We start from the raw sequence: 27,840 nt of genomic DNA on the forward strand, positions 1-27,840 counted from the left end.
CTAATCCAAACATTTCAGCTACTACACAGGCTCTCACCTGAGGAGTCCTTAAAATATGCACTGCATTGGTATGACCTGCTTTTGTAATAACTAAGAAAACAGGGTTTTGAGGCCGCAACATTAGTCATCCACACAGGGATAGCACAGAACATAATGAAGCCCAAGCCTTTCCTGAAGAGCGAGGTCAAATCCCACGGGGGAACTAAACTACCCTCCCCTTCAACAATAATATCAGATACGGTAATTTTTAACCAGCTGAATGAACAGTATCTGCAGCAACAGCAGTCTGAGGAAATTTGGTGTTGATCTGTTAGGAATGACAATAAGAAGTGCTGCTGCTTTAATCAACAGTCAGAACGCAGTGGGGAGGCTCTTCCAATTTGCTTTAGGCTGACAGCTTACACAGCTTTTTCATCCAGGCCAGGCAGAGCAAAATCTAATTCCTTCTCCAGCATCCCCTGCAGGAGTGATGATGAGGAACCACCGAAGGAAGAAGGGCAAGAATCGCCCCAGTGTCCTAATGACATGGACAAGGAGAATTCTTCACCCTGCAGGATGCCGCAAATATTTTGGAGATGACATGCTCCATACCCTGGCATTTCCATAAGTTTGTCTCTTCATCACTCGCCTGCCTAAGAAGCCTGCCGCTAGCAGCTCATGGGATCAGAGGACTTTCTTGGGGTCAGGCTCCCTCGTTCTTGTTGGGAAGCTGTTTACATTCAATCGGAGTAGGTGACAACTTTGCCTAGGGCAGCAGGCCACCCCAATGGAATATATAAATATATATACATTCCACAGTTAGTCTCTAGTATGGGATAGCCCAGATCCCAGGGCCTCCTCTCAATATTATATGGTAGGGTTAGAGAAATGTTTGTTTTGCCCCAAAGTTGCGATGCAATTTGAAATTGGCTAGTGAACTGAATCGAAAAAATGCATGTGCTGCATACTGGAATTTGATATTTAAACTAACTGATACTGCAACCTGTCAGGCAGTTCTTCTTACTCCACAATTAGCAATACTTAATGTATGGGAAACAATGAAGAACTGGCATCTTGGCCGTGAGTCCTGGAAGACCTGCTCCCTGTCTTGCAGGCCTTTTTCCACCAGGCCTGGGTTGTCAGGGCTCTGACTGACTCCAGCTATAAAAGCTGAGGCTGTTGAACAGACTTTCGGGCTGGGATGTTGCTTGCATGGGGTGTTTGCTGCTGCAATTGTTAATTTTTTGTTTATTGTGCCATGACGCCAGAACAGGACAAGACTATTTTCAGAATCTCTGTGATCGCCTGCTCCAATTTTTAACAAGTGGTTGGTCATCCTTTCTCACTATCAGGCTGCTTCTCTCTATTAAACAGCGGGAGCTCGGAAATGTCAGGGAGTTGTATTCAGTTCAGTCGAAACTGCTTGAACTGCAGAGTGAGTTTCCTCTTTCTCCTTGATTCTTTGTTTGGAAAAGCATGGGTGGCAGGATGATAGACAACCACATATCTCCCAGATCTTAGGACCAGATTGTTCCCATCAGGGTTGATCCAGATTAAATTAGCTGAAGGAAGGTACCATGGAAATTGTTGAAACAAAGACTTAAAGGCGCATACATTTCAGAGGAACTAAAGTTCTAGAATCCTACAGCTATACAGATATGGGACTTGTCTTGTTACCATCTCAAGACAAAGATGACCTTTTAACTCCTGCATCTGTAGCAGGGACTTTGGGGGCTTTTGAATGCAGACTGGCCAGGCAAGGAACCTTTTCAAGGGGGGGAGCCTGTTTGCACCTGGCTTTTTGTGGCACTTGTCAATTTACAAATGAGTTTAAACTCAAGATTAGGCTTGAAAGCCTATAGTTGCCTGAAACCTGGTTAACACAACAAACTCAGCGTATTACAAATGTCTGTAATATTGAGACTTATTTGTCCATTTAGTCTAAGGTTTAACTGGCACTGTGCAATTCCAGTGATGATTTTATTGTGTAATAAATAGTATGTTGTCTTTAACCTACTCTTGAGTAGTATGTGGAAATGAGAGAGCGAAATGAGTAAAACAGGCATGAAGAAATAAAGCAGAGTGAAATAAAGGCAACAGACAGCCAAGGACTGGAAGCTGAGTGCTTGCAGAATTGCCAAAACTGATCAAAGACTAAAAGCTTACAGTAATAATTTCTTAGAAACTTTTATTTGACAATAATTTATTTATTTTATTTTTAGAATACTCCCCCTCAAAGTATCATTTATATCCCAAGGACCCAAGAGTTACACACTGGCCTGCCAAGCACCCGGAGAATAATGTTCTCTCCACACTGCCCAAGCCACCTCAGTTATGAATCATAGAATTGTTGAGTTGGAAAGGACCATGAGGATCATCTTGTTCAACCCCCTACAATGCAGGAATCTTTGACCCAACATGAGGCTTGAACCCATGACCCTGAGATTAAGAGTCTCATGCTCTACTGACTGAGCTATCCCTCATCTATAGTGTTTATGTTAATAATGGCAGCCAAGAGGGGAAGGTGGGCTGAGGTTGCTTGACTGGTTGCAGATGGGGATTTTAACTTGCAACCACCTCATTCCTGGGTAAATACTGTGCAAGTCACAAGGATTTCACTTGCCCCAATTGAGACTGGTCAGAGCGGCTATAGCAATGGCAGTCTGACCCAGAGGATTGGTGCTGGAACAGCATCCTCCACAACACTATTTTAACACTTTCCAGTAACTGGTTAAATTGGTTTCTTAGGTGCAGGTAATGTAAAACCCACAATACATTCTAGCTCCGTGCATTGCATTGCTTGGAGAAGCCAGTGCATCTGTAATATAATCGGCTCCTTCCTATGGCGAAAGACAGTGACTTTGCTGAAGGATAAAAACAGACAAAGAAAACTTTGTTATGACAAGAGATCAAATGGCAAGAAAAGGGCCCAGAAAGCCCAGATGAGCCACGATGTCTCCCCAGATAAGAGAGGAGAAAGCAAATGGAAATGAAGGTAGACAAGGCATGCATTGGAAGCAATGGAAAGGAAAGGTTAATGTAGGCAGGACAGTGGGTTGAATGGATGGCACAATCAAACTAGGCAATTATCTAATCTTTGCTGGCCATCTCAGTGTGAGGAGAGCTCAGCTGACGTATGCCTGAATAAAACATGGCATCGTGCAAAGGAGCTCCCAGGGGTGTTAGGTCAATCATTAAAAAGCTAGAAATAGTTAAGCTACAATGAGAGAGAGAGAGCGACGGAACGGAAGACCTTGCAGACATGCTTGGATTAGCTGCCTGCTGAAGTTCACACAGGTTAGCCAGATTACACCTTCCTTCTGTCTGTGAAAATGCCAGGCTGAAACTCAGGCAGAGAGAACAGTGCAGAAGCAAGGCTTAGTGGGGCTTCAAAAGCAGGCTGGACCTTGTGTGGGATTAGTCATGAAACCATTAGGGTTTGTCAAGCGGGCTTCTGGGTAACAGGTTGATCCTCCCTCTGAAGCACCTCTTCAGTGAACCTTAACCTGCAAATATTCTACTGGATCAGGGCTCAGAGGTGGAAGGGAATTTTTGGAATATGAAATTTTGACGGATCACTGCAAATAATTGGAATTCCAATGATTCAGAATGCCTTGCCATTTCACTGCTTCTCACAATCACTGCCTTCCATAAAGTTTCCTCCTCCTGCAGTTCATATTTTCTTTCCTGTCACTTCGTGTTTTTGTTCTTACCGTGGTCCACCCCATCTGTGCCGTGTCCAAGAAGTCCTCATCTTCTCTTAATGAGGCCAAGTGCAGACAGTCGTTCATGCAATTGCCTTACCTTCTATTCCAACAGTTTACCCTTGCTGCATGTATAGTCTAAGGGGCTTTCAAGCAAGAAAATAAACATAGTGCATCCAATGCAGGTAACCTTTGAGTAAGTTCCACTGAACTCAGTGGAACTTACTTCTGAGATCCAGCAGACCCAGACCAGCATGATGAGTACAGCAGCCAAGACAGCAGAAGAGAGGAACAGGTGAGTTTGTTTTGCAGATCTGGCCCCTGGCAGGGGGGTGGGGGCAAAAGGAGCAGTTCACTTCAAATGAACCATAATGTCCCAATTCCCAGCTTTCATTTAAAAAAACCAACCAGTACATTTCTAGCATTTGTAGAACCTGAGCAAAATGTACAGACAGCTTCCATCTCATTTTTATTATTGTGAGAAAACCAGGCTGCTGCTCCCTTTCTGTGCTTTACTTTGTTGTTGTCTTTTTCAATAGATTTTTATTGAGATTTTAAAGGTTACAAAAAGAAAAAATAAAGAACATATTTAAACAGAAAAAAAATAAAAATACAGAACAATACAAGAACAAAGGAAAAAAAACAAAAAAAGATGCAGATAATTAAAGGGAAAAAAACAAATCAATCCTTTACATAACTTTCTTTCCTTTGCTTATTTCCTTGACCTCCTCACACCTCCCTTTTTTGTATTCTAATTCAATTAGATATTTCAGCAAATCCTTTCCATCTTTATTTCTATCCTGATGATTTATCTTAATATACTATAATTTTACATTCTGTTCTTTCACCAATTAACAATCCATTTCTACTTAATCCTTTATATCATTTCTGCTAAAACCACATTACTTCATTCCAACATCCTTCTAACATTCCTTAATTTTACAATGTTTCTGTAGATAAACTTTAAATTTCTTCCAATCTTCTTCCACCAACTCTTCTCCTTGGTCTCGGATTCTGCCAGTCATTTCCGCCAGTTCCATCCTTTCAGTGCTTTACTTTGGACCACCACCATTCTATAAAAATTTATGTGGATGCCCATGGCCCCTGGTCCTTGTTGCTGTTGCTGGCATACCACAACCCTGTATGAATGAGGAGAGAGAGAGAGCCTGGCCATGCTGCATGACAGCAGAGCCCTTCCTCACATCTTCCAACATCTGTCTAGGAGGGATGCTATTACTTATCAGGCTGCCATAAGTGATGGCACACCCTTGGTAGTGGCCCAAAGTGTGTGGAACTGAAGAGTGTTACTTTTAGGGAGGCACTTTGGAGGTGGCAGAAGGCCTACCCTATTCAGGATGGAGGGAGAAATTGTTCTAGCCCTTTCTGGGAGATATGGCGGCCCTTTGAGGCAAAGATTTATGGCTACTTGGTTGGGTATTATGTTTTTAAATCTTAGGTATTGTTTTAATTGTGGACTTTGGGGGTGCTAGCTATGGCATGCTTATTATTTTACTCTGCAGATCTTAATATATGTCTGGGAGGTTTTCAAAAAATCCTAGTGGAGAAGAAGGGCAGCTATGCCCTTGAACAAAGGGAATAATGGTCATCATCTTAGTCTGACGCTAGAGGCATTCGCACATTATATTCAGTGAGTATACAGTCTGTGTTTCTGTGTACACAGGTAGCTGGGCTGTACATCTGTAAAGTTATGAAATTTTCAATGAATGTAGTGCCTGTGTACACAACAGCTGAGCTGTACAAATTAACAAGTGTATGTTCTTCCACACCAACACTTGTACCTGTGTTGGGTATAATACGTGAACAAGTCTCCTGCTAGACTTAACCCAGTCAAGTTTCATGATCAAACAGGGAATGGAATTATGTGAATTCTCACTGTCCAACACTCTAATCACTACACCACACAATGGCACTCCTGCCTCATCAGTTGCCTTATCCACCACTCATCTACCTTTGCAGCAGAGCAGCCTTTGAACTACGCATCATTAATGTACCAAAGAGTATGTACTTTGCACTGTTCTTTTGTTGTGAGACATTCAGAGCTATATAGAGTAGGCTTGGGCGGACTTGAAGCCTGCCCCATCTAGTTTGCTAACCAGCTGGAGCCAAGTGCAGAACAGTGGCTTATAGCGGGGAGCAGGCTGCTGACATTCCAATCTGGTGTGCTCTGTTCTTTACAGGAATTTGTTTTCATTACCAGAACAAAGCTTACAGTCCTTATCATACAAAATAGCTCAGTTGCTTGAGTGTGAAACTTAATCTCAGGGTCGTGGGTTTGAGCCCCACGTTGGGTAAAAGGTTCTTGCATTGCAGGGCATTGGATCATATGACCTTCGTGGTCCCTTCGGACTCTACAATTCAGCGATTCTAAATTCCTTCCAGGTTTCCCTCCAAGCTTTCTTCGTATCAGCAGCCTAATTTTAGAGGAAAGGTTGCTACCATTGTTATACAAATGGGAAATCCTTCTCACCAGGGCTTTTTTCCAGCTGGAACTCAACGGAACTCAGTTCCGGCATTTCTCAGTGGGTGCCATTGCCCTTATAAGAGAACAAGGGAGGTATTCATGGTTAGTTCTGGCACCTCCTTTTCTAGAAAAAAGGCACTGCTTGTCACCCCAGTCCTATCTTCTGACCAACCGATTGATATACAGGTACATAACAGAAGATAGAGGCAAAGGAGTCTTCCAAATATCAAATGAGTTTTGGTTGTCCCTCCCAGCCCCAGGATAAAACCGTACCATTGGATTAACACTGCATCCAGACAGTTGGAAAGATCCTAGCATGAAGCCATAAAACCTTACATTCAAATTAAAACAAAATGTATTAAGCTGCTGCTTGCCACGTTTCCCCCCCAATTATGTTTCAATTTAGCTCAATTACTTTCCCATTAGCGTTCGGTGATTCTTTTTTAATTGAAGCTCCATGTTATTGTCTCCTTGATTTCCTTCTGCTATGTGATTCTCTAAGGAACAGCAGAAACCAGCTCCTTGGGAGAATGGGCCGGCTTTTAAATTATCTGGAAAGGCAAAGCAATAGGAAGAAGTAAATCTGAGGACATTTCAACAGCCCTTTAATCTAGGGCCTGGGAACAACACAGCCACAGGTATTGTTACTTGAAGTATCTGTTGGTCTGTTATGCATCTATGTTACTCACATTCCTATAGGGAGATGAGGAGCTTCTGGCAGGGTGCTACTGGCCCAGAGCCTTACCATGGGAAGCCTAAGGAATGTGTTCAGTGTTAACTGCAATATCTCTTCAAACATTTGAATGAGTAAATGTCCATTCACAGCACACAAGAGCATTCCAACATACCTGCCACATGAAACTGGTGTAGTAAGATCTCCTTGTGGTGAGTTTGCTGTGAACAAGCAGTTTAAACCTCAAAGCAGGTTCAGTGTCAGCACCACTGTGAAATGCTGCAGTCCGAGGCTGACACCAGTTGCTGATTTCCCCTTTTCCCCTTGTTTTTCTTTTTTTAAAAAAAAAAATGCTAAAATGGTGGGTGCATAACCCATTTGCATATATTCCTTTAAGAATTCTGGAGGGAGGGTATTTATACGCATGTTGAGTACATAGCTGTCAAGTGTCCCTTATTTGAAGGGACAGTCCCTTATTCCAGTGCCATGTCCCGTTGCTGTCCCTTATTGATGGATGTCCCTTAAATGTCCCTTAAATGATGTCCCTTAAATTTCAAAGGAAGCAGCTCCTCTCCCTCCCTCCCTGCCGGCCAGGGAGGAGGGAGGCTCCAACTGTGTTGCTTGGCTGTGTTGCTCACCCACTAAGAAGTCTAAGAACGACTGGGGGGGGGGGAGCTTGCATGCCTTGTGTGTGGCTAGTTAATGCAAGCTGAGGGAGTTTTTGAATGCTGGACGCCATTTTGTTGCACGTGCTGCTGCAAACTTTGAAGGCAAAGCCAGGCCGGGGAGCCATCTTAAGTTGAGGCAGCATAGGCCTTGTGGTGCATGTGATTCAGATTCTATTCAGTTTAACCTCTGGTTACAAAGTTGGTTGGACAGTGTTCTCGAAGCTACCAGCATGAGTATGACCAGACTGCAGGAGGACAGGAAGACTGGAGTGCCTGGAACAGGTGAGGCCGCAGGTCCCTTATTTTGGCTGCTGGTCCCTTATTTACAAGGCTGCTGGTCCCTTATTTTCAAATCTGTAAGTTGACAGCTATGGTTCAATAGTGAGCTGGAGCAGGAAGTAGCCACCACTGTTGTCAGTGAGTCTGTCGATAGAATGAGAGATAATTCTGTGGCAACAGTCTGGAAGAAAAAAACATTAAAAGTACAGTGCTCTGCTGTGTTATTGAGGTGTTTATGTAAACACACACACACACACACACACACACACACACACATATGCAAAGTTATTGTTTGATGCATATGAGTTATATACCATCTGCCTTTGCAGCAATCCTTTGTTGTGAGTCCCTGCAGAGCCACTGAATAAACATATACATAGGGAAAGTTTCTAAAAAGGTTATAGGTAAATGGCAAAGCACCAGTCAAAGCTGCAGTTGCGGGTGACAAGGATGAAGAGTAAAACCAGGATGGCATGCAGTGCAGGGGGGAACCAGGTGATGGGGGCACCTTGCTTGCAGACCCCTCAAACATGGCATGACCCACACCTCATAGTTTGTATGCATTCATGAACTTTTAAGTGCAACTGTTAATGATCAAATGCTGCATAATTTCTTAAACATTACTCCATAATCCTAATTGAAGAACATTTTTTAAAAATTATGCAGTGTTTAATCTTTAATGGGTGCCATGGGAAGAACTGTACCAAACACTGTACCCAGGGGCTATAGCAAAAGAAAGGCAATGGCAACAGGGTGCGCTGTATGGGACTGTCACTGCCTTTTTCCTAGATGGGCAACTAGCAGCCTGCTCTGTGATCTCTATTCTAAATTCATATAGGTGCCCTTGACTCAAACTCCTGTATTTTTTTCTTTTCTTTCTAATGACACACACGTTTTGGGCCAGCTGTCCAGTTCTGGCCATGTGGTCACTACACGTGATCCTTGCTAGACTAGGAAAAGGTATGTTTTGTTAGGTTACCACTCCCTTAAATGAATTTAGGATGAGAGTTTGATTTCATTCAGCAGATGGCTTGTCCCGGGGCCAGATCTGGCCCAATCACCTTTTAAATCTGGCCTGCGGACGGTCCGGGAATCAGCATGTTTTTACATGAGTAGAATGTTTTCCTTTTATTTAAAATGCATCTCTGGGTTATTTGTGGGGCATAGGAATTCATTCTTCCCCCCAAAAAAATATAGCCCGGCCCCCCACAAGGTCTGAGGGACAGTGGACCGGCCCCCTGCTGAAAAAGTTTGCTGACCCTTGGCTTAAGCAGTTAAAACCTCCCCTCTTAGCTTTTAAAGCTGGTATAATATTGTGCCCCTGAACTATACCATGTGAACCAGACCCTAGATTTCTGTTCCTCAAAGAGGCCTACCAGTCTTCTTCAATCTCTTTACTGGTCCTCTGCCGCTCCTTCTTAAAGATGCCTGATACTACATATCAGTTCACATGGAATTTGGGGTTGGGTCTGGCCTTTCCAAAATTCTTGCTAAGTAACCCTACAAAGGTAAATACAGGGAGAGTTTCACCATAGGAAGCCCCCTTATACTGTGTCAGACCCCAGATCTATCTAGCTTACTAATATCAGCAATGAACATCAACAGCGCTCCAGGATTTCACAGCAGGGTCTTTCCTGTTCCTACATGGAGATGCCAGGGATTGAACCTGAGACCTTCTTCACGCAAAGCAGATACAAGCTGCAGCTGTGATCCAAGCCACCTGCTTCAGACGTAGCCACTCCACTTTAGCATGGCAGTTCAGGGGGGCAACATCATTAAAGGACATGGTTTTCTGCATGAGTTGGCAAATATGTGCTAAAAAATTTAATGGGAGATGTGTGACTAGTTATTTGAACACATTTGCAAGCCGTGCACAAGCTTAAAAGCATTAAGCTCAATTAATTAACACACATTTATAACCGAGGAAGATTTATAGTATTCCTTCACTGAAGTATTGGAAATGCACTCTGAAATATGTGGTTTGCCCCTCAACGTGCTCATTGGTTCACTGCCAGCGCCATATGTACAACCTCCCTATTCTATCAGAATGCAACTCAGAACCAATTTGCATGCATAAAATGTGGACTTGCACCGTCTACACCCACACAACAGTAATGAGTCCTGGTTCAGCTTACAGTCCATCTGTCATGGATTTTCAGTATTTATTTATTACATTTCTATTCCAGCCTTCCTTCAGGGTGTAGTTGGTGGAATTTCTGATCCATCCACACCAGAGATATTTCCATGCAATGTAAAGTGGTCCCCCATGGTATAGTGTGATTTAGTCAAACCCTACTTATTCTTGATCAGAGAAAGTTTGGGAAAGACGATGGATAAAACTAGCTGGACATGATAGTATGTAGTATAATTAGTACTACTGCCGCACAAAGTTGTCCATCACCTGAGGTCACTGGAGAAGCTCTTTTCTAGGTTTCCTTACCTGCTGAGGTCAGGTTGTGGTTGTGGAAGAATGAGCATTTTCTGTTGTGGCACTGTGCCCATGGCTTGTTCCCTGCCTGTTGGCTAAGGCTGTGTACTTTGCACCCACAGTTCTGATTTTTCAACTTCTGGTTAAAATGTTTTTACCTGCCCAGTCACTGTAATTCAGTATATTATACTGTTGTTGGCTGCTACTTACAAGGTTTTACTTTTTCTTTCCAATGAATGTTTTTTATCTGCTGCCACCTTGTAAAATTCTGTGCATGTTTACTCAAAAGTAACAAATGAATCTTAACCATCTTTACTCAGAAGTCAGTCGTGCTGAATTGAGTGGGGCTTACTTTCAGGTAAGCAGGGCTCGGATTAACAGTCTTAAACTCACTGCTTTCTTTTGGAACTTACTGCCTAATAAGTGCCTTTAAGAATTATAGCCTTTCTTGCCGTCTTTAGGTCTTGCTCTAGTTGCTGCTTGTACAAATTATTGTTAATATTATTCCTCTGTGTATTTTCATGATATTTGCTGCAAAAAATAAATGTTTTGTTGATGATAATGTGAAGTAGAAATATTTTAAATAAACAGATAGAGCAGTAATCTGGCTGCACAAAGGAGTTGTAGCAAGAACAGTTTATTCCTTTCACAATTCTCAGTATAGTAATTACTCTTTCTCACAGACACATACTTTGAAACGTAACACATACTTAACATACAATGCCAGGGGGGCCATCTAGAGTGTCAGAAGACCTGTCATCACACCTCCTAAATCCAGCACCTCTGTTGGAGCACATATGTGTGCACACATACACAGAAATCAACAAATCCTAGGAGTTAAAATTGCAGATTGCTCTGTGTCAAAATAGAACTGATTCTGTGAAGTTTCTGTCCTGGCAGATTGATGCTAGAGATGCCACCAGAAATTTGCTTTAGGCCAAGGATGGGGAACCTGTGGTCCTCCATATATTGTGGACTTCCAACTCCCATCAGCCACTGCCAGCATGGCCTGTGGTCAGGAATGACAAGTGCTGGAGTCCAGCAATATTTAGAGAGGCACAGGTTCCCCACTCTAGCTTACAAGGTACAATCAAGAAGATGCTTCCCTCCTACCCTGTTTGCAAATAGGAGGCTGGCTGATTCCAGTGCTTTAATGACTTGCGATGAGAGTAGTCTTAGGGGAGAAAGACTGGATGAGATGTCAAGGACATTATGGCTGGGGAAGGATTTCCAGATGTCAGGGACTGGCTGGACAAAGAGGAGTTGAGGGAGGCATCAGGCGGGGAACCCCCAATGGAACCCCCAGAGGAGGAAGGCTCAGAGCCCAGGGATTGGTGGCGGGACACTGGAGAGAGGTCAGAGGCAGAAGTTTGGAAGGAGGGGTTGGATGCTGAAGGAGCAACAGGGTCTAGTGAGCAGGAATAGCCTGTGACAGGGAGCAGTTCAGACTTCAAGGCTGAAGCAGAGGAGTCAAGAGACTGCTGAAGAATCCATCTCCTGCTGTGACAAGCTCCCCTCCCCCCCCCCCCCCCGTCTCCAACAATTCACAGAGAAGAGAAGAGCAGAAAAAAGTCAGAGATGCACAGACACAGTTTGAGACTGTTTGGGAAACATCCAAGAGAGGAAGAGCCTTAGAAAGGGTGGAAGGCAGGGACTGTCCTGGCAACTGCTCCATAGGGGCAAGACCTACTGGGAAGTGTGGCTAAGACCACTAGGTTGAGTTGTATGTTTATTTCCTTGAACAAAGTTAACTTCACTGACAACGAAGATCTGCTTCCTTTATTTCAGACCTGCGTCTGACTCCAGCCCTGACACCAACTTCTCTTTGACTCTTCTTAAAGACCCTATAATAAAGGATGGTTGTGTCTCAATGCATGCAAAATTCAGGACTGGTTCACAGCAGCTAAAACCAGAAATTCCACAGCTCAAGCATAGAGCACATGCTCTGCATGCAGAAGGCCACAGATTTAATCTCCAGTTTAAAAGGATTAGGTAGAGAAGGTGATAGGAAATATCCTTTGCCTCAGTCTTGCCATTCAGACTAGACAATACTGAGCTCCATACACAAATGGTATAAGAAAACCTCCTATCACCGCCCACTTCAATTGCTATTCGCTTCTCATTATCTATAAAAGCTATTCCAAATATGGAGGTTTTTACTCCTTTCCATGGGAAAAGATCCAATAACATAACTTAGCAGCAGGAAGCTGTGTGCATTTTAGTCCACCCTTTTCTTTACTTTCAACTCATTCTTTGCATAGTTTAACAGTGAAAGGGATCTCAGTTTCACAATTTGTTTTGGATTCACCTCTACACTGCAGGTTAATTAGGAGACTAGCCTTACACTGTGGAATCCCGATGTTTAATGAATCAAAGGTTAATAGTTCCAATTGTAATGTTAATTGATGTATTCACCACTCATGAGCTTATCACACAATGGTTAGTGGGATGAATGATTTGGGGCATCAGGGTTAGAGCTATTTTCCTTTCTGATGCAATGGGGCTTACAGTTCATTTTCATACTAAGAACCTACTGAGTGGTGTGAACTAATGTACAGTGAATATTACCGTAACTATTTAAAGTTCAGTAACCAATGATACAACCAGAGTAATCCAACCACACACTGAAATTCTAGGATTTATCCTAGACACTACAGTATGGCTTGAGACTTAATGTGAGAAATGTCCCATTATTTTGCCCAACTCATTGTCACCCAGTATACCTGGGACTTCCAAGCAACAGGGAACAACTTCAAGGAGTTAAGAGATATTCCAGTTGGTCCATTTATGGTTAAGAAGCCTCTCTGGTTAATTACTGGCCAGAGCAATCAGGACTCCTGCCCTGAAGCCTTTCTTGCTTTAAGTTGACTGCAGATCTTTGCTAAAGCCGAATCTGTAGCTAGTGCCTCGGTTCCTCATCTTTTAGAGACTCATGCACACTCTGTGATTTATCTTGGCTTGTCTCCCTCACTGCACGTTGTCTCTAAACTTGCCCTGCCATGAAATAGGATTTCAGGCAGCACCATAGTGTTGGGTGGCCAATTTTTTAATTTTTTTGTGTATTCGATTGAACATGGCTGGAAGGTAGGGAGATTAAACACTTCCCTTCCACCTATCAATTCTCTCAAAATGCCCTCTGCCCCACATTGGTATTACAGTGGTACCTCAGGTTACAGACGCTTCAGGTTACAGATGCTTCAGGTTACAGACTCTGCTAACCCGGAAGTAGTACATCGGGTTAAGACTTTGCCCCAGGATGAGAACAGAAATCACGCGGTGGTGGCATGGGAGGCCCCATTAGCTAAAGTGGTGCTTCAAGTTAAGAACAGTTTCAGGTTAAAAACTCCCCTCCCCACCTTCTCACTATATAGAAGGGTCTGGTGACTTCTGTTTCAGTGTATCTGAAGAAGTGTGCATGCACACGAAAGCTCATACCAAGAACTAACTTAGTTGGTCTTTAAGGTGCTACTGGAAGGATTTTTTTTATTTTGTTTTGACTATGGCAGACCAACACGGCTACCTATCTGTAACTAAGGTTAAAAACGGACCTCCAGAATGAATTAAGTTCTTAACCCGAGATACCACTGTACAAGGTAACCTGTAGCTCCAAGTATATGTGTGTGCAGCCTCTTGATGAGCCTTGGGGTTTTAAATTTGTTTGGGGTTTTCTTTCTTTCTGATATTCTTTGGAGGATGGGACAGGGAGGAATTGCTTGCACTGTGAATCGCTAGCACAACAACTATTAATAAAGGGGATGAAAAGAAACCTGTACAGAAGGTAGCCAATAGGGCTCACGTCACCATCTTTATTTGGGTAGACAGGGCTGGCTGAAACCATTCTGCAAATGGTTCAGCAAGTAATGCGCAGGCACTGCACTATACAGTGATAAAGAGCTACTTAATGCAGACCTCCTCTCCACTCGCTGCCCTCTGCTGCGGGCTCCCTTTGTTTATAGGCTCGCAGGCCCTCAAGCTTTGCTTCCAGCTAATGCTTCTACTGGCAGGTTCCCCTCAAAAGGCTGCTTTCACTCACAGCTGAAGAATAAACTAGGCCCTGGGAGGTTGATAAGATTAAAGAAAAAAGGAGGGGGGGTATTAAAAAGTGGTGACGAATAGGAGATAAAAAAGTGAGGGGAACAAAAGCCCAAGAGACAGGATGTGAAGAGGGAAAGAGGCAGGAAAAAACAAAATAAAGTGGTAGTGGAAAGGGGGAAATACAGGACAGATGCTTGGCTGAAGCAGGCGGTTCCTGCTTGAGGTACAATTGGTTATTCTACCACATGCAAGGAAATGTAAAGGCAGAGAAAGTGCATAACTAATGAAACTGCCCCAAGAAACCCCCAGGAACTAGCACAGCATTCACTAGAAGCTGAACTTTGTAGAGCTTTAAGCCTGTGGCCACATTTGAATTGTTGAGCAAGTGCTGTGGGCCCCACCCCATAAAGCCATTTCTCAAGGCTTCTCAAGGCTCTTATTAAATCTTATAGAATCAGAGCCTTGAGAAGCACATAGAGCTCAGAGAGGAAGTGGGGAAGAAAGTAATCCTTCCAACTTCCTCCTTCAATTTTATATACTTTTCAATGGAGGAAAAAGCCCTAACCTAGCCCATGGCCATGGAGGCACGGAGCCTTCATGAGTTTCATGGGAAGACCTCAAGGGCACCGTTGCACTAATGGATGCCACGTTGGCTACCTCTGGTCTGCACTGAAGAGAACAAAAGCCTATGTCAACACCACAGAATCGTAGAACACATGTGAAAGACCCATTTGTAACCTAAATGAATCATGCATGTGAATCAGCCCTGTAAGCTTTTATAGGCCTTCCATATCAGAGGGAGAGAATAAATAGATGGAGGTACTGCAACACCTACGCCCACCTAACTGCCCAGGGAACTCTCCAACCTCCACTTTGGATCATCCGCACACCATCAAGGTTTTACTCAAGCAGCTTTGGACAGCTATAAATACAGTCATGCATTGTTGGGCATGCATCGTTTAAGCCAGTTTATATTTAAACATTCAAAGCACTTTGATACAAGCTTCTCCTTATCCTAGTATAGCTGATCTTAAACTCAGTGTTCTCTGAAACACTCTTCTACTGCTGAAATAAAAACAGATCACATTGCATTATTGGGGAAATTAATTCCAATTTATAAATCATAAAACTCAAAACTCTTTCTCCAGATTAATGTGTGCACATTAAATAAATTCAACATTTATTTGAATAGCAACTTTGGCCACAGCTGAGGTGGGTAACATAGGGGTGCCATTTTTCAAACAGTAAAAATCCAGACGGAAATGTTGTTGAGCTTTTTTTTTGCCAAAGTTGTTGAACTTTTGGGGCAAAAAGGCTTTAAAAAATACTGTTCTTTAGCTATTTTTATGGGAAACCGGCACTGCCAACATGGGCTGCCATATGCCTGGATTTTCATGGACATTCTCCAGATTTCCACCCAGACACTGCTGCCGGCTGTGGTATTCCGGATATGTCCAGGAAAATCCAGATGTATGGCAACCCTAGGGTCCCAATGCATTTCTGAGCAGAAGGTTGTAGGCTCTCATGCATTTCAAACATTTGTAACCCACCACTTGAGGAGGGTCATTAAAACATCTCCTTTCCCTTCCCTTAAATCAGAGATGAGGAATCTTTGGTCCTTCAGATGCTGCTGGGCTCAAGCTCCCAGCGGCACCAGCCAGTACAGCCAATGGACCAAGATGGTGAGTTATAATCCAGCTAGAAGGCCACAGGTTCTCCATCTTAGCTTTAAAATGTCTGAGCTGCTTACAATTGTAATATTTCCCTGATAAAAGCGATGAAGGCTGTATACACGCTATTATTTTAAAGCACATCCGAAGCACATTCTTTCTGTCTAATAATTTTAAGAACTGTAGTTTGTTAAGGACTGCTGGGAATTGTAATTCTGTGTAAACAATAGTGCCCAGAATTCTTTGCAGGAGAGAATGTGCATCAAATGAGCTTTAAAAGTGCAATGTGTGCACAACCTGAAGTTCAAAACATATTTCCACTCAACAAAAAGTACATCCTACGTATGTTGACCTCTTTGTAACTCAGGTGGTGGTAGTGGGGAGGTTTGCATTTTTTGTACATGTTGTCTGCTTGTTTCCAAACTTTAGTTAGCCATGCTGGTTTATTGATTTTAGCAGTGATTTAAGGATCGTCATTTTATGAATATTAGTTCTATGGATTTCAGCTGCATTTCACCTACAGTTTTATTATGCACACCACTTAGAGATCTCTTTCATTAAATGGTTTATAAGTCTTTCCAAATATATTAAATACTTTTATTGGGACTGGAAGAGCAGGAGGCAAATTTACAAAGAAATGCACACCGTGATGTGTTTTTATGTATTTCCTTCAGTCATACACACGGCACCCCTTCAGCTGTGTCTTCTCTTTTCTCTTCCAACACTGTGTGGATAAAGTAGATTGAACAGAGAGGCAGGCAGACACGCAGGCAGAATACAGAGACACACCGAGTCACAAACCACGCAAACAAGACAACTGAACCATCACGTTCTAAGGTTTGTCCAAGTGGAAATGTTCCCTAGGGTGGGAAAGAGACGCTGAACCCCTGGCTTGGATTTTTCTCTTTCCTTTGCTTGTTATTTTCCCCGCCTGCTGTGTGTTAATGTGCTCTATCAGGTCCCAACCATGGTTGAGTGAGGATGCCCGAGGTCATTCCATCTTTACTTTGTTTGGGCCGCTTGCCAAGAAGCTAGTAGCAGAAGTGTGTTTTTTTTAGAAAATTAAATTTGACTCAAGCTCACCAGTGAATCTGCACCAAAGAACTTCATATCCTGTGCCTTGGAGCAGAGGCAGGGGAGAACGCCAGCAGCTCAGAATGGCCCAGTCCAGAATGAGGCGGCTCATATTGGTCTAGAATGGCTCAGCCTCTTCTACTGGCAGATGTGGTTGCACACAGAATAAATCAAGTGAAAGCCTTTCCCGCCCCCCAATTAGGCACAACCTCTCTCCGCACACACAATACCTGCCTTTTTCTATTTTTTTTCTCATTGCCCGGGACCAAACTTAGTGGTGGCAATTAAGCCATATAACATTTATTTAAATAGCCACAGGGGAGGAGCACTGGGACAATGGTGCAGGGCTTGTGTTGAAACCCTTCCCCTTCTTTCTTCTGAATTCCTAGGAAAATACTCTCTCCCCAGACACCGCTAGTCTCAGGAGGCAAGCTCCCAGTCAGTGTGCATTGCAAAGATGTCTGATGCCTGGTGACTGGACCATAGTTTCCTGAGTGCTGGGAGTGACTACTTCCTTTTTTAACCCCTAATATAATTTTTATTGAATTTTCAATTTTTTTACAAATTGATTTCGAATTAAATAGTTGTTTCACGTATTGACTTCTCACCCACACCTCCAAAGTGCTTTTGTTCAAACCCTTTTCTGTTGTATTATATGCCAAACTCTTATCTGTGACAGAAATCCCTCAACTACAATTACTTCATCATTTTTATTCCACAGCTCCTATCTCGAATCCTGTCCGCGATTTCATTTGACTACAACTGCTTTCCCACTGCACTTTCTGTCTTAAATATTTTCATCATTTGTTTTTTTTTTTAATGTACATACACACACACACTTCTGAGATTGCACTCCTACACTGTACTGCTGCCGCTGTAGGCTAATAAAAGATGTTTCAAATGATAAAAAGCAGCCAAGTTGCCCCTGTAACAATTTCCCACTGTGCTTTGCTCCGTTTCCTTTTGTTTTCTCTTTTAAATTAGTTAATTGTTTGAATACAGTACTCCTCCTCACAAGCCCTGCAGTATACAACACACCCGATTTAAAAGCAAAGGCATGGTAGGCTTGCGTGCAGCAACTCACCCACTCTTCATCCATTGCATTGAGGAAGGGTATCTCGCCACCAGTGATGCTCAATTGGGACTAAGTTCAAATGCCACATACATTTGAAAGGGCCTTGCTATCTATTTCTCTCACTTTGTAGCAGAAGACATTTATTTCTCCTTGGGGTATGCATTTCTCTGCAAAGTTCCCATAATGTGAGGATTTTGTTCAGCCATCAAAGGCATCTTAGGTGCATATAGCATTGTGAACAGGGATGCTTCAGGAATTCGTTCTTTGTGAATATGCAAACAAACTGACGTGCTCCACAACCAATGTCTGGGTTGGAACCTAGTCATCCTGAAGATTTTGCTCTCTGAATTTTATGGTGCACATCTCAGCTTGAAAAATACATTCAAAAATGTGTATTTTACAATGAAATTCAATTTGAAATGTGTACAGTCATACCTTGGAAGTCAAACAGAATGAGTTCCAGAAGTCCATTTGACTTCTAAAATGTTTGGAAACCAAAGCACAGCTTCTGATAGGCTGCAGGAAACTCCTGCAGCCAATTGGCAGCTGCAGAAGCTGTGCCAGATGTTCGGCTTCCGAAAATCGTTCGAAAACCAGAACACTCACTTCCGGGTTTTGATTGTTCGGGAGTCAATTTGTTCGGGAGTCAAGGCATTTGAGATCCAAGGTATGACTGTACTTTGAGAGAAAATATGTCTTGAAATGCTGGGTTTTGTGGCAAAATATGTTCAAACATATGGATTTAAATATAAATTTCCACACAGGTTTGTCACACAGGCTTGAAACAGAAGACTCATATTTTTACTTTAGAGAGCAGTTGTTATTATCCATGTAGAAATAAGCTGATGGGTGATGTACATTCAAATTTGGTTTGTCAGTTGCAATGCACTTTGAATTAGTTTTGCTCTTCAGTGATCCAGACTGTGGGCATTTCCAAAGATAACCAAAGCCTCTGCTAAAGATGTTTTTGTTTTGTTTCCTAGATGGGTCTCAACAGGGTGCATTGGTATTCCATGATCCTTTACATCAAGAGGTATATAGCCAAAGGAAATAATCTTTTAAGCTAGCTGCCTCCACACATTTTTCTGCATAGTGAGGTTCTGGGACAATTCTTCCCACTTCTATTATTCCAATTCTTTTGTGCCCTGGTATGGCCACATCTGGAGTACCATGTCCAGTTCTGGGCACCACATTTATGAGGGATGCTGATGAACAACAGCACAAAGTGAACAGGAGCATGAAGAATTTAGAAAGCAAGTCCTATTAATAAGAATACGAATAAGAATAAGAATAAGAATAAGAATAAGAATAAGAATAAGAATAAGAATTTATTTATACCCCGCCCATCTGGCTGGGCTTCCTCAGCCACTCTGGGTGGCTTCCAACAAAATATTAAAATACAATAGTATATGAAACATTAAAAGCTTCCCTAAATAGGGCTGCCTTCAGATGTCTTCTAAAAGTCTGGTAGTTGTTGTTCTCTTTGACATCTGCTGGGAGGGCGTTCCACAAGGCGGGTGCCACTACCAAGAAGGCCCTCTGCCTGGTTCCCTGTAACTTGGCTTCTCACAGTGAGGGAACCACCAGAAGGCCCTCAGCGCTGGACCTCAGTGTCCGGGTAGAATGATGGGGGTGGAGACGCTCCTTCAGATATACTGGACCGAGGCCGTTCAATTGAAAAAGCTGGATATGTTAAGCCTGGAGACTATAAGATTAAGGAGAAACATGACATGACAGCTGTCTTCAGATACCTGAAGAACTGCCATGTTGAAACAGACTTGTTCTTTCTTGCTCTAGCATGCAGAATTTCATCTAATGGGTGGAAATGGCAAGGAAGCCATTTTTAATTTTTTGCAAATATAACGAGAACCATCCTAATGGTAGGAGCTATCTGACAGTGGAGCAGACTGCCTCAGGAAGTGGACTGCCTTCCATCACTCAGACTGCCTTCCATCACTGCAGCTGGAGAGCAATCTGTCAGGAGTGCTATAGGTGCGAGATTCTATGTTCTGGGTCTGCTATGGCTGTGTTCGACCTCCACCAATGGAGAAAGTATGCCTCTGAATACCAGTTGCTGGGAATTGCAGATGGGGAGAGTTCTTTTGTGCCCATGTCTTACTCGCTAGCTTCACTTGGACATCTGGTTGGCCACTGTGGGAGCAGGATATTGGACTAGATGAGCTGATCCACCAGGACATTTTTAATGTTCTCAAGATGCCTGCACTGAGCAGGTGGTTGATCTAAAGTTGGTGTCCCTACCAATTCTAGCATTCTGTTATTCTCAGATCTGACAAAACAGAGAGAGAGAGAGAGAGAGAGAGAGAGAGAGAGAGAGCGCACCTCAAGCAAGGCTAATAATACTGGAGCAACTATTTGGAGCAGGTCTTCCTCCTTCAGCTCATTTCAGCAAGCCCTGCAGCAGTAGCTCCTACCAATCAAGACGACGCATAAACAGGACTGCTGCACTGTGTCCTCACCTTGATCGCAAATAGTTTCTTATTAAGCATCTTTGTTTTCCCAGCTCTCTTATCAGGAGCTTTTGCCAGAAGCATTTCTACATGATTGTGCTGTGGGCCAATTGACTGGAAGCAATTTCCTCCACTAGCTCCCTGTGCCCAGTGCCGGCTAAGAGCCTAGAGTGCAATTCAATCTCTCAGAGTGCTGCTAATATAAGCTTGCAAAATAAGCCCATTCTACTGGGCTCAGTCATGGACTGCAAAGCAAATACATTTTTGCCAGCTCCAAACCCCCCCCCCCCATTTCCTTTAAAGGGACATTCCTTGCTCTCTACCACAAAACGAGGTGGGGTCGTAAATATGATTAATAGCGTTGTGGCCATCCAGCAAGATATGACCCCTTTTGAGGGCTTTTTGTATGGTTAGAATTTTTAAATGGCTTTTGTGAGCACTGATGGATAAGAGGTATTTAAGTAAGCATGGTGGCATTTGATGGCTGGTGGCTACTAGCTGCTTACACTCCACAGTCTGGGTAAGGGTTGAAAGGAAACAATTTTGAAGCTGGAAAGTAGCCAGTTGGGAGTTTTTGTAGCTAGCTGGCAAAAAAGAGCTAGAGCAGGGGAGTGGTTAAGGGCATGAATTATAGGCACTGCTTCTTTCTGATTGTACTGTTTTCTGAAAAGGCTAGTATCGATGAGTGAACTGGGCATACCAAGTTCTTCTTCTTTTCCCCTCTTAAGATGCTTTTTTCATTCGGATACTGTTGTATTCCTGATGACGTCATCAGGAGTATGCCTAGATTATTCCTCAAAAGCAACCTGTAAGCTTCCTAGACCTGCCAAATTTTATCGCCTTCCTATTTACTTACGTGATATAAGTAACAGGGAGAGATGGAGCACAAGTACTCCAGCTCAGATTCACTGTGTTATAGAAAACAACCGGGGGGGGGGGGTGTTATTTGCCTCACAATGCAGCCAAGCATTATGAGCAGAACTTTGTATTATGAACTGGGTAATTACAAGCTTTGGCAGCATCACTGAACAGAAACATCAGATCTGCACACCTGAGACTGAATGCCAGAGGGGTATTTGCATTAGTCTGTTGCAGCAAAAATGACAAAAGAGTCTAGTGATTCATTAAAGACTTCCGAATACGTTAACCCTTTTCAGACATCCTGAAAGGTGGGAGGGAAAGACTGAACATTGTCCCAGCTTCTGACCTCCATGTGTTTATTTGAAGGCCGAGACAAAATCCTTGGGCTGGCAACTGTATGTTCACATCTCTGTGCAATCAGGAATCCTTTTTCAGGGGAGAGGTGGGGAGAAATTCAATTCAGTTTTCATCTAAAGGTGAACCAAACACATATACCGTACTATGGTAAAGTGTGCCTATAAATGGATACATAAAGGAATATAATATAATGCATAATTTTGTGTTTATTAGGCAAAACCACATACAAAAATGTGTCTATTAGGAGAAATTCACACTAAAATGCTGGTGACTTTTCATGAGGATGTAAAATAATTGCAAATGAATGTGGAAATGTGGAAAACTGAAGACTGGGAAAAGAAGAAACTGAAATGGACAGATTTGCCCATCCCTATTTTAGGATTCCCCATGCCCCACCCCCACATGTTGAAAGAAGGTATTCAAAATGCAGTGGGTCAGAGTTCTCTTTGTTGCATCCTTTCAGTATACCAAAACCACTTGTGGCAAAGAGAGTCCCCAGTGCCCCATCCCATCCTCAGCAAGTGGGCTCTGGTTTCTAAGTGGCCACAATATCACATTAATGATTTAGACCCCACTTAAGCACTACCTGAGCCATTTGGTTGTGGCAATCCCATGCTACTCTGGTATAAAGCTTCTGCCCCACACGATAAGAGTGCATAGTTATGTACCATTCCCACAATGCTCCTGTCTTGAGCACACCTTGAGAGCAGACTATGTCACATTTAAATTCGGCCTCAGACAATTACCGCTGAACACGAAGCATTGTAGCAGGATGACAGCTGCAATCTGGCAGCCATGATATATAGGGATATTAATTTCTATCTATTTCAGAGGAAGAGTTGAGTATCAATTCCAGCAACACACTTGCTGTCAATTCCTGACTGTCTAGGACCATCAGGCTCACTGTGGTGGGCTAATTAGGTTTCCTCCAGTCCTTTTGAAAAAACAAAAACAAAACAAATTTGGAGATTCGAAATGCAAAGTCTTAATGAGAAGATGAATCTTTAAGGCAATGAGAGCCTTCAGAAAGTCACATGAGGGGGGCAGGAGAAACCCACAGCATCTATCCACTTACAGGCTTATAGGCTGGTCATCTGTAGGCTACTTTTAAGAAGTATATATGATAACACACCAGGATCTGGTTTTGTGAGTTACCAGAATGAACAGCCCTCACTAAACCTGTGGCAAGAGTTTGGACTTCGCATCTCTCAAGAAGAAGGCAAAGAGTGCTAGATTGGATACTGAACGGAGATTTCTTGGTGCAAATCACTGGATTCTGAAGTTCACTGGATGCCCTTGGGCCACTCATGCTCTCACTGACTTGTTTACCTCACAGGATCAGTGTGGGGCTAAAAATGTACGCCGCTGTTGGAGGAAGGACACGATGCAAATGTGATCAATATAATAAACTCCCCAGAAGGGCCTTCCACACAGCCCCTTGGGTGATCATTATAAACTGATATTTACGAAGTGGCACAGCTGTGCAATTGAGCTTCACTCAAAACCACCACTCCTATTGACAGATATTCTCCCCAGAGAGCCTGCTTAATATGCTTCTCTTCTATTGATTGCTGCAGCGAGTCGCCATTAGTGGCGCCCCCCTCCTTTCACTTGTGTGGAGCAGAGAAGGGAAAGACAACAGCAGACTCGTTACAAGGGAGAATGAAAGACGCGCTCACAATGCCACAAGATGAGAGCTGCAGAGCCAGATGCCAAGTAGAGTGGCACTCTTCTGCAACCTGCACGACGGAGGCTTGTGAAGTAAGGCCAGCAGCATGTATGTGATTAGCAAAGCCTTTCAGCTCTCCCTCCCTGCCCACAAGGAGGGTATCGATTATCTTTTGTTCCTGCTTTATGAACCCATTCGTTAATGGGCTGGGAGCTTGTAAATGCTCATTGGATTTCCTATCAAAGTGGCCTGAATGAACGAATGCAGGCATCTTTATGAGGAGGAGAGTTAGAGACCTGCTGGCACCGGCTAGGAAGCTTCAATAATCACACTTTCTCTCTTAAACGCCCACCTCGCTCACCTTCTCCCACACCCTCGGGGGGGGGGGGCTTCTTCGTCCCAAACACTGAATTAACGTTCTGCATTAGCAGGGAGAAGTTTCCTCCTCCAGAAAGACAGTCACTTTGATGACAGTGGGGGTTCTTTATGCCAAGGGTGGGAGTGGAGTTCAACTTCTCTGAAAGTGCAATCAATAGCGGCAAAGCTTGCTATTCGTGGTTGATATTTCAATGGCACAGCTGTAAGTTTAATTTAATTTATTACTGTCGGAGTTTGATGGTTTCAGCTTAGCAGAGTGTAAACCGGTCTTTTCCCAGAAGCCTTTGGCACAACTCCTTGTTTCATGTGTCCTACCCGAAACAAAGTGTTGCATTGTGCAGTGGTTCTGTTCGGAGGCCTAGCCACTCCATTCCATTCTCTTGTCCCCATCAACTTTCTCCTTGCAAATTTCAGCCCACCTTCTGTACTAACTGAGCATGCTCGGTCCTCCTTGGTCTGATGGGGGAAGGTTGATGGGGGGAGGGGGGACACACACCCAAGTTGAGTCCCCTGTTTTCTGTGGAGAGCTGGAGACCTAGAGTGAGAAGGAAAGAGAGCATGAAGAAAATGATGGCACTACAATATTGAAAGGGAACGGAGAATGAATCACATTAGTCCTTTTTCCTTTCTTGGCTTTAAGACTGGTTTTTACGTTTTCTTTTACAGGCATGCAGTTCGAAAGCACCCGTAAGTGCAAGTAGATAAATAGGTACCGCTTTATAGCGGGAAGGTAAACGGCGTTTCCGTGTGCTGCTCTGGTGCCGGTTCGCCAGAGCAGCTTCGTCACGCTGGCCACGTGACCCAGAAGTGTCTGCAGACAGCGCTGGCTCCTGGCCTCTAGAGTGAGATGAGCACACAACCCTAGAGTCTGTCAAGACTGGCCCGTATGGGCAGGGGTACCTTTAATTTGCAAGTACACGTTGTGCAGCAGAGACATATGTGTGCACACACAGAGCACAGAGCACATAATCTATTCAGCGGAATGGACATGTCCTCAGTAAAACAGATGCTTTGGGATCAATTTGCCTTGCCTTTTTCAAACCTTTGTAGGCATACAGAGAAGTAATCACATGCCTTATAAATACAGAATGATTATACATTTAGAAGCCCTTTGTCAGTTTGTGTATCAAAGACATTATCCCACTCGGGAAAGTCAAAGAATTTCTTTGCATTCCTGAGACGCCAAGGACAGTGCCTTAGATCCCTTCAGTCTGGTGCAAAAGATCCCACTTCCAGCCAGAGACTTATTAACACAAAGCACAGGGTGCCTAATGACAGAAGAGCAGCCCTCGGTGCTAATAAATTTAAATTGGGGATAACAGAGTTGCCAGCTGTCAGTAATACATCTTTTTAAAATTCCTCTAAGGGCTTCTGCCGGAAAGGCAGGAAATGAACTTGCGGATCTCTCTCCATCCACCTTCACCCATGTCTTAGTGACTCAGGGTAAACCTTAGAGGAATCTGGCAACCAAAAACTTCCTCTGGAATGAGGGAGGTATCATATTCAGCCGTCCTTTGTGGGGCTGGAAGAAGAGTGTGTATAAACCAAATGGTTCTAATCTGTGATAATAATGTGGATGGTGGGTGTGGCAGAGAGACGTCACTGCAGCCCAAATTCACTTCAGCCTAAATGGGCAGGCATCGTCTTCTGAAGCAGACTCTCTTCTTGCTGAAGAAACTGCATCTACATAGGCTTCCAGAAATTGGTTTCCCCATTTATGTGCCTGAAAGCAACAACAAGATGTATGAAATGGATGCTGCAGTATACAAGCATGGCTAGCTCTAGCAATCTTCCCAAGATGGTTGCACCGAAACATCTTCAGGTGGGCCATTTCCAGCTCTCCTTTGCAACCAGGAGGAAGTCTGCCTTTTACCTGATGTTTAAGAAGTCTCTTGTTTATAAAATCATAGAATTATAGAGATCGAAGGGATCCTAAGGGTCATCTAATCCAGTCTCCTGTAATGCAGGAATCTCAACCCACGGTCCCCCATCCAATGTGAAACCACATTAGCTTTGCAAATATGCTGGCACTGTTATTGCTGCGCCACTTTGATCCAGTTAAAGTTGACCAGGTAAAGATTTCCATGAAGGGAAGACCAAACTGCAGTGTAGGCAGAATGAGTGCTGGATGCTGCAATTCCCACTGCCTCTCTGGCAGCAATGTAAAGAGAGGATCTGCATCCTAAGGTTTCTGCATCTATTCAGAAGTAAGTGCCATCAATTGCAGTGAGATTTGTCCCTAGGTAAATAGGTACAGGATCACAACCTGGTTTTGCATTGTGAGACTTTTCTAATGTAGCTAGTTATCAACGTTTTACTTTTATTTCTTTATGAGACTGTTTTTGTGTGTTCTCCTGTGCACTCTAGCCAATAAATGTTTCTTATTTAAGTAAAGGCAGAGTGCTAACCTGGATCGATTCTATAAGGCTGGGGTGGCTAACCCTGTTGCCCTCCTGCAGTCCTACACATAGTTACCATTGAATTCAGTGGCACTTAGTCCTGGCTGCATAGGTTAAATTTGCAAAACCCGCTGAGCTTTACGAAAATATCTTCAGTCGGTTGAAATGTAACCTTAAGCTTTTTTTTTTATTAGAAAAGCAAACAGTCTTGTGAAGAAGTGCTACCGTTTATACTGACAGTGGTTGTCTGGGGTCTTATGCAAAAGATAGACCACCAGTCCATCTAGCTCAGTATTACCTACACCAAGGACAGGAAACCTTTTTGTAGCCTGAAAGATTCTCGGGAACATTCCAAGGGACACATGCCAGCAGGAAATGCCAGAGGCAAACATGGGCAGAGTAATGGATGTGACTTGTGCCTTTGTGCAGTAGGCTAAAACCCAGCCACACAAAAGTCAGAGGTTCCAACACGCACAGCCTTCTCCATCCTCCATCCAGGGAAGTGAGTGACACGATCATAGTACAAGGACACAGCCAGCCTTCCAGGCAAGAGCACTCTAAAAGAATACCACAACTCCCACCATGCCTGACTACTGGCCATGCTGGTGGAGGCTGATGGGAGTTGGAGTCAAACAACATCTAGAGGGCCACAGGTTAGCTGCTCCTGTTCACACCTAGGGGTGTAGAGGAATTCCAACAAAAACAGACATGGGGTGGAAATTGCAGGTGTTCACTTATCTGTTCTGTGGCCAGTATGGAAATAAATTCAGTGAATATGGTCGGTATTTGCTGTCATTGATGCTTTCAGTCCCCAAATGATACACAATTGGTTATATTTTTACACATTTGCATTGTGCTTCCTTTGCATTGCATTGAAATGAATGGGCTGGAATAACGTAATGAAAATGTAACCTATGTAATTTACATAATTAATTACAAAAGTTACAAAATTACAGGTAATGTAGATTTTGGAAAAAGAGGGGCTACAGCAGAACAGGAACTCTGATGCATGCAATGAATTGCAGGTGCAACAGGAAACAATGCCTTCTCACAGCCCTACTTATCCCTTAAAACGGAAGCAAAACATTTCTGTCTTATCTCTATCCTTGCTCTTTGCTGAAAAATACTTAGATCTGCCCCCTCCCCTTGTTCAGACATCCAGCCCAATTTAGAACATTAATTAGTGGTGAATTAGCAGCGTAAATCCTATCCAAAGCCTCAGACCCACCATGATGAATTCATCTGAGGAGCCTGGAAAATCTAATGTTAATATCTTCCTTTTCTTCATCAGGCAATTACTTTGCACACCATTTGTCAGCAACTCTTGAGTGCCCACCCTCAGCCACAGCACTGGAATATGGACCTTGGGCCTGGTCAATTACTGGTAAATATTGAATGGCTTATTTATTTCACACTGATAGATGATTAAAAGTACAAACATGCATATACATATAAGCATCTCCTCAACAATTACGTTTCATTGAGAGCTCCTCCTAGGCGTCTGCATGGGCCTTTTAACTCCACAAATCCCATTTTGCTACTGACTTGCCAGCATTAACACGTTCGCAGCTCACTGGCTTCTTATGAAGGCCTTTATAATACAGTGGTACCTTGGGTTAAGAACTTAATTCGTTCTGGAGA

General features: G+C 43.3%; 1 long non-coding RNA gene across 1 annotated transcript in view; it reads right to left on the reverse strand.

The window, feature by feature from the left end:
* The window catches only part of LOC307212286, a 40,327-nt gene extending 16,005 nt beyond the window's left edge, over window positions 1-24,322 (reverse strand). The window contains exons 1-2 of the long non-coding RNA XR_013836940.1: window positions 24,220-24,322; window positions 7,014-7,059 (exon numbers count right to left, since the gene is read on the reverse strand). This is a non-coding gene — a long non-coding RNA (uncharacterized lncRNA). The remainder of the gene's footprint in view (window positions 1-7,013; window positions 7,060-24,219) is intronic.
* Between the last annotated feature and the right edge of the window lie 3,518 nt (window positions 24,323-27,840).

The sequence above is a fragment of the Podarcis cretensis genome, assembly GCF_951804945.1.
Source record: "Podarcis cretensis genome assembly, chromosome: 3".
Taxonomy (NCBI): domain Eukaryota; kingdom Metazoa; phylum Chordata; class Lepidosauria; order Squamata; family Lacertidae; genus Podarcis; species Podarcis cretensis.